Here is an 8263-nt window from a genome sequence, read left to right on the forward strand (position 1 = left end):
CTGACCATGGATATTGCGTCCTATCTGTCTAGATACGCAAGCCTGGACAGTACAAATCAGTGAGCAAGCTTTTGCCCATGTAGCAAGCTCCCCTTCTCCACGCATCTGATGAACCCAAAGGAACGGCAGGGACCGGTGCAGTTCGGTACCAGCAGCGTTGCAGGATTTGCCAGTCAGCACTGAGCTCAATGTAGGACTCCAGCTCTAGACTTTTCCCTCAGGGTTTACTCCTGAAGCCTTCCCCATGAGTGGGTGTGGCCACAAGGCAGCAGAGGTTTGAGATCAGAGTTTTCCTTCTCCTAGATGAGCTGCCAGCCACTGTCGACAAGCCCTGTCTGCCCGAAGGCACTTAGTTTAAGGCAGGGGTGTCAAACTCATTTTAGGTCACGGGCCGAATTGAGCAAAATGCAGCTTCATGCGGCCGGATCAGTCGGACGCGTGCGAACGCAGCTTTCGTTGCCTCCGTTTTTTCAGCCTGCTCTCATGTGTCTCAGTCTCTGCTATAACTACAAAGTGTTTCACTTTACAAATTCCGTTTCTTATGAAGAAGACTGCCGAGCAAGACTGCCGAATAAACACTAAAAACCCTGAAAACCTGGTACCTGAATAAACTCAGCATTAGCCATATCATACGCCATAGGCGCTTCGATTACTGGGGCCAGCTTTAATAGTAATTAGATATTATCTCGCGGGCCAAAGGTAATTCCACTGCGGGCCGGATTTGGCCCGCGGGCCTTGAGTTTGACATATATGGTTTAAGGTGTCAGTAAACCAACATTTGGCCCTTCTCCTGTCAGTAGAAACGGTTCTGCTGGGCTTAGTAGATAAGTGACATGTGAAGGCCAGGAGCTGGATTTGGCTGTCAGAGGCTATTCGAGGCGCATGCCATTAGAAGCATTTTATAGATAGTGGGAGCTTGCCCCTATTACCACTCCCATCTATAATAACCTGGACTATATGTATGTATGTATGTATGAAAGAAGACTCTTTCATGTCCAAATGAAAATAGATCTCTACAAAGTGATCTAAAGTATTCACCCCTTCAAGTCAGTATTTAGTAGATGCACCTTTGGCAGCAATTACAGCCTTGAGTCTGTTTGGATAGGTCACTATCAGCTTTGCACATCTGGACTGCAATTTTTCCCTATTCTTCTTTACAAAATTGCTTAAGCTCTGTCATAGGGATCATAAGTGAACAGTCCTTTTCAAGTCCAGCCACAAATTCTCAATTGGATTGAGGTCTGAACTCTGACTTGGCCACTCCATGACATTAACTTTGTTGTTTTTAAACCATTCCTGTGTAGCTTTGGCTTTATGCTTGGGGGCATTGTCTTGCTGAAAAACAAATCTTCTCCCAAGTCGCAGTTCTCTTGCAGACTGCATCAGGTTTTCTTCTAGGATTTCCCTGTATTTTACTGCATTATTTTTACCCTTTACCTTCACGTCTTCTAGGGCCTGCTGCAGTGAAGCATCCCCACAGCATGATACAGCCACCGCCATGCTTCACAGTAGGGATGGTGTGTTTTTGATGTTTTACACCAAACATAGCATTTAGTCTGATGGCCAAGAAGCTCAATTTTGGTTTCATCAGACCATAGAAACTTCCTCCAGCTGGCTTCAGAGTCTCCCACATGCCTTCTGGCAAACTCAAGCTGAGATTTCATGTGAGTTTTTTTCAACAGTGGCTTTCTCTTTGACACTCTCTCGTAAAGCATCCAGGCAACAGTTTGTCGTAGGTGCAGTCTCTTCCACCTCAGTCACTGAAGCTTGTAACTCCTCCAGAGTTGTCATAGGTCTCTTGGTGGCCTCCCTTCTTGCACAGTCATTCTGTTTTTGAGGATAACCTGCTCTAGGCAGATTTACAGCTGTCCCATATTCTTTCCATTTCTTGATGACTGACTTATCTGTCCTCCGAGGGATATTCAGTGACTTGGATATTTTCTTGTATCCACCTTCTGACTTGTGCTTTGCTTTCTGCAGCGTTGCTTGGCGTGTTCTTTTGTCTTCATGGTGTCGTTTCTGGCAGGATACTGACTCATCAGCAGTTGCACATTTCAGATACAGGTGCATTTTTACTACAGTCAATTGAAACACCTTGGCTGCACACAGGTGATCTCTGTATAACTAATTATGTGACTTCTAAAACTAATTAGCTGCGTCACTGATGATTTGGTTGGTCATATTAAAGGGCGTGAATACTTATGCAATCAATTATTTTGCGTTTTATGTTTGTAATTAATTTAGGTCACTTTGTATTTTCTGTTTTCACTTTGACACAAAAGAGTCTTTTTCAGTTCATCAGAGTCAATAAAAGCCAAATTAAATTCACTGTGAATTACCGGGTGAATGAGTAGTCTTTGGGTCATGCAAGTCTCTGTCTTTATTGATGCTTTGCTGCCGGCTTGAGTGCTTGGGGGAGGGTGCAAATGTTTTTTTGCTGGTGGGGGGGGTCATTGCCCTGTTGCTCCTTGTGTGTGGGAGGGTGGAGCTGTGGGGGGGGGGGGTCTTTGGGGTTCTAACATTTAACTATCATTCATTCCTCCTCTGTTTGCGAAGAGAAAGAATTTCAAGATGTATATTGTGTACATTTCTCTGACATTAAATGTGCCTATTGAAATCTATTGAAGTTGGGAGAACACGCAACAGTATTCACTGAGGGGCCTGCAGTGGAAAAGGACAGCAGCTTCAAGTTCCTGGGCACCAACATTTCAGAGGGTTGGTCCTGACCCCAACAATTGATACAATCAGAAATAACTTATAAATATCATATAACTGCAAAGAAAACATGACAACGCCTCTGCTTCCTCAGGAGTCTGTGGAGATTTGGCATGTCATCAAAAACCTTGGTAAACCTTGGTGGAAAATGTGTTGACTGGCTGTGTTCTGGCCTGGTATATGAACACCAATGCCTTTGAGTGGAAAATCTGACAAAAGGTAATGGATTCAGTCCAGTACATCATGGGTAAAGCCCTCCCAACCGTTGAGCACATCTACATGAAATGCTGCTGTAGAAAAGCAGCATCCTTCATCAAAGATCCTCACCACCCAGGCCATGCTCTTTTTTCGCTGCTGCCATCAGGTAGACAGTAAAAATGTCTAAGGACTCAAACCCCCAGGTTCAAGAACAGTTGCCACGCCTCAACAATCAGGCTCCTGAACAAATGGGGATAACCACACCCATTCTATTTCTAGTATTCCCACAACCAACAGTCTCACTTTAAGGTCTCTTTATCTTGTCATTTCATGCTCTTCCATCTCGTGTTATTTCATACTCGATATTTATTGGTATTTATTTATATTTGCATTTGCCGCTATAGATTTGCAGAGTATGCCCATAGAAAAAAGAATCTCAGGGTTGTACGTGGTGACATGTATGCACTCTGAGAATAAATTTTACTTCAAACTTGAAAGGTATTCCAGTGGGTGTGCTTCATTTAGGAGTTTCAGGGAGAGCATTCATGACTGGTGGCGTCACAGCCTGGTATGGAACCTAAAACGTGCAGGATTGCAAGAGGTTGAAAAGGGCTGTAGACTCAGTCAGTTCCACCACAGGCACAAGCCTCCCTCCCCACTCTCAGGGGCATCTTCAAAAGGTGGTGTCCTTACCATCTGGGACATGCCTTCTTCTTATTCCTAACTTCAGGTAGGAGGTACTGGAGCCATTAACCCAAGGACCCTTTCTGCCACTTATTTAGTGTAATTTTAAGTACTTGCTGCCACAAAACCACAAATTTCATGTCATGTTGTGATAAACCTGAACCTGATCTGATTCTGATTTGCAGTAAAGAAATGTGTCATCCGGGTTCAGATGTGGCCCAAGTGTGGAGTGAGAGACACTGAAGTTCACAAAACTTTAATGCGAACAGTGTTAAAGGGAAAATAAAACAATAAATGCTAGGCCAAACAGGGCCATTAACTAGAACTCTCAAATGGGAAACAAAGCCTACATTGTGGCTGAAAAGAACATCTAAATATTAAACGAATACCGCTAGTCTTCAGAATCAGTTGACTTGACAGTCCAATTTCTCAGGCAAGGCCGATGCAAACAGGCAGGAAGCGTTGCTGTGCTCTGTCCAAGTCTCGACAAGCACTATGACAAAAGTATGGAGTTAAATACTAATTAGCTGTCACGTGCAAATTCACAAGCGCAAATGCCGTATCTACTGCGCTGCAGAATCCGTACTTGTGACAGGGCCCCTCTCTCTAGGCGCAGTCCCTGAGGCACCAAAGATCTGTGCCCGCTGGAAATCCCAGATCAGCGAGTTGTCCAAGATGTCCTTTGCCGGCCGTACCCTTCCCAGTCCACAGGGTACCGGACATTACCACGTACCCGGCAAAATGCCAGGAGGTGCTGCACAGTATAGACAAGGGAACCATCTACCAGGTGGGGAGGAGGGGGAGGAGAGGAGACAGGGGCCAGGGGAGAGGTAGTAACATGAGTTGGGAAACATGGAATACTGGGTGGATCTTCAGTGATGCTAGTAGACGCAATCTATAGGACACCTTGTTGACAGCCTTTTCCACAACAAACTGTCCCACGTAGCGTGGTGCCAATTTCCAGTTCTCGACTTTCAGGGGAAGATCCCTTGATGCCAACCAGGCCTCCTCTCCTGGTTTGAATGGCCTTACCCGATGACGGAGCCGATCAGCCTGCCGGGAACGCTGTTTCTGGGCACGCAGCAGAGAAGCCCTGGTTCGTCTCCAGGCGCGCTTGTAGAATGGATCATCTGTCCAGCAGCAGGAACTCCTCCGTCGATCTCCTGATCAGGGAAGAGCAGGGGCTGGAATCCCTTCCGGCATCCAAAGGGAGACATACTGGTGGAGGACAACTGGAGGTTATCGTGGGCGATCTCTGCCCAAACCCATTGAGAGCTCCAGGATGTGGGGTTGGAAGAGGCAAGGCAGCACAGGGTTGTCTCCCACTCCTGGTTCACTCCCTCAGTCTGGCCATTGGATTGGGGTGGAAGCCAGACGAGAGGCTGACTGTGGCTCCTACAAGGGAGCAGAAAGCCTTCCAAAAGCAGGAGGTGAACTGTGGCCCACGATCAGACACTCTGTCTTGAGGAAAGCCATGGAGCCTGAACACATATTGAACCATGAGTGTGACAGTCTCACAAGCTAATGGAGCTTGGGGAGGGCAATGAAGTGGGCAGCCTTGGAAAATCGACCACAGTGACCAAAATGGTGGTGTTTCCATTAGATGGGGGCAGACCAGTGATGAAATCTACTGAGAGGTGGGGCACAGACCCTCAGGACGCTGGCGTGCTGTCTTGCTCCGAGCGCAGGTGGGACAGGCAGATACAAAGTCGGGACGTCCTGGGACATGGATGGCCACCAAAATTGTTCTCTTTATGAACTCCTGAGTCTGTTGAATTCCTGGACATCCAGTCAGCTGGGAGTAGTGACCCCATTCCAAAACTTCGGAATGCTGTGCAGCAGGGATAAACAGGCAGTTGGGAGGTCCCCCATGCGGGCCTGGATCTGATTGTTGGGCAGCCCTCACCTCTGCCTCTATTCCCCAGATCACCAGAGCGGTGATACATGAGCGAGGAAGAATGGGCTCTGGATCAGCATTGCCCTCAGATCCGTCAAACTGCCAGGAGAGAGCATTGGCCTTTGTATTCTTGCTGCCGGGACAATAAGTGAGGAGGAAATTGAACCGGGTGAAGAAGAGAGACCATTGGGCTTGATGAGAATGAGTTTCTTGGCATCTGAATATCGGAGAGGTTCTTGTGATCTGTCCAGACCCAGAATGGATGCTCTGCCCCCTCCAGCCAGTGTCACCATTCCTCCAGGGCCTCCCTGACAGCCAGAAGCTCCCGGTTCTCAACGGCCAGAGTCAAGTGATGGGAAAGAAAGGCACAAGGGTGCAGCCGGCTATCCGCAGACGAGTGCTGAGAGAGGACAGCTCCAATGCCTACATCGGATGCATCCACCTCGACAATGAATGGCTGAGATGGGTCTGGGTGTGGCAGCACCAGCGAAGTGGTGAAATGTCGCTTTAGCTCTGAAAATGCTCGGTCAGCATCGTCCGTCCAGTGGAGTCCTGGTGATTGCATCAAATGGAGCCTCAATAGAGCTAAAATTCCACGTGAGGCCGCGATAAAAATTCGCAAACCCCATGAAGCGCTGTACCTGTTTGACTGTAGATGGTTTGGGCCAGTCTGCAACAGCCTGAACTTTACTAGGGTCCATTTGAATACCGGATGGGGTGAGTATACAGCCCAAAAACGACATCTGGTCTTTATGGAATTCACATTTTTCAGGCTTAGCATACAGGTTATTTTCAAGGCATCCGGGTGCTCTCCAGACATGCTGGACGTGCTCCTGATGAGAGTGGGAATACACAAGGATGTCATCTAAATACACAAACTGGGTTCAACAAGACCCTGAGCACATCGTTAACCAAGGCCTGGAATACAGCTGCCAGACCAAAAGGCATCACCAGGTATTCACAGTGACCATTAGAGGCACTGAAAGCCGTTTTCCACTCATCCCCTTCTCACACGCGAATCAGATTGTAAGCATTGCGCAGATCAATGTTGGAAAATATGGTTGCTCCCTGAAGATGTTCAAATGTAGACGCCAACAAGGGAAGAGGGTAGCGGTTCTTCACAGCGATGTTGTTCAGGGGCCGATAATCGATGCAGGGACGGAGCTTGCCATCTTTCTTGCTCACAAAAAAGCCCATTCATGCCAGCGAGGTTGACGGACAGATAAACCCCATGCACAATGCCTCCTTAATGTATTCCTCCATGGCCACCATTTCAGGACGAGAGAGGGAAAAGTGTTGGCCCCGGGGAGGACTAGTGCCAGGTAGGAGGTCTACGGCGCAGTTACATGGCCAGTGTGGGGTCACCCTTTCTTTTACTGAGAACCTCAAGGAGATCCACATATTGAGCCAGAATCCCAGTCAGGTCCACATCCTTAGCTGACACAGGAGGGGATTCATGGGATGGAGCCTGAGCTGGACCCAGACAGGTAGACAGGCATGCCGGTCCCCACTCCTGGACCTTCAGAGACTAATCAATCCGTGGGTTATGTTGGGATAACCAGGGGAGACCAAGTACCAGTGGCAGTTTAGGTGAATTAACCAGATAGGAAGATATTTCTTCATGATGGTTGCCTTCGAGCATCAGTTGGAAGGGTTGGGTGGAAAGGTGGATCTGGCCAGTTCCCAGGTCGACCATCCAGTGCCTTGACATTGATCTTTTCTCTTAATTCCTGAGTTGGAACTCCCCATCTTTGAGCAAGAGAGATTGTCCATAAGATTCCCCGCTGCACCAGAGTCAATAAACACCTTAAGTTCATGGGTCTGAGGTCTCCACGACAAGGAAGCTGCGAGCATTACAGAATTAGGGGAAGCTGACTGAAGAGAGAACCGACCCATCAGGATTCCCCTCCCTGCTGACAGGTATTCTCTTTTACCGGATGCTTCGGACATGCCACCCGGAAGTGTCCTGGATCACCACAGTAGAGGCAGGAACCTGTTCTCCTGCGCCACTCTCATTCCTCCTGAGACAGGCGCGTGTCCTCCACTTGCATGGGCTCCTCTGTGTCCGTGGGCTGGGTGCTGGATGGTGAGGGAGAGGGAGAGGAAAGACGGTGATCAGGCGGCATGTAGAAAGTTTGAGATATTCTTTCCTTGCGCCACTCAGTCACCCGGTCATCAACTCGATTAATCAGGTCATCCAGACTATGCTGCTCATCCCAGACAGTGATCTCATGCCGGACCCCTGTGTTCAGCCCATACTGGAAGGCAGTGTTGAGGGATCTCTCATTCCAACCTGTCTCTACTGCAAGGGTATGGAATTTCACTGCACAGGCTCTCACCGTTCCTCTGCCTTGGCGCAGGTCCAAGAGTCGGTGGGCAGCCACCTGACACTGGAAGATCAAAAACCCTCCTTAACTCCGCCACGGAATGTTGAAATGACTGGGCTGCAGGGTATCCTTTTTCCCGTAAAGCATTGAACAGGCTGAGTGGAGGTCCATCAAGAAGATTGACCATGTACACCGTTTTCGCGCATCACCACCAAAATTACCAGGCTGGGCTTCGAATGTCAGCTCGCATTGGGTAATAAAATTTCTGCAGCCATCGGGATCACCAGAATATCTGTCTGGAGGTGGAATACTCGGTTCCTGTCCGGGTGCGGGAGCTGGAGCATTAGTAGCAGAGATTGTCGGGGCAGCAGAAAAGGGCCCATGAGATGCTGGGAGTGGGACTGAGGCGGCCAGAGGCTGCTGAATTGTGTTGGCGAGAATG

At 48.4% G+C, this 8263-nt stretch overlaps 1 pseudogene; it reads right to left on the reverse strand.

The window, feature by feature from the left end:
- The window catches only part of LOC140742151 (uncharacterized), a 48119-nt pseudogene extending 40111 nt beyond the window's left edge, over positions 1-8008 (reverse strand).
- Positions 8009-8263: the final 255 nt, after the last annotated feature.

This window comes from Hemitrygon akajei, chromosome 19 (genome assembly GCF_048418815.1).
Source record: "Hemitrygon akajei chromosome 19, sHemAka1.3, whole genome shotgun sequence".
In the NCBI taxonomy this organism is placed as follows: Eukaryota; Metazoa; Chordata; class Chondrichthyes; order Myliobatiformes; family Dasyatidae; genus Hemitrygon; species Hemitrygon akajei.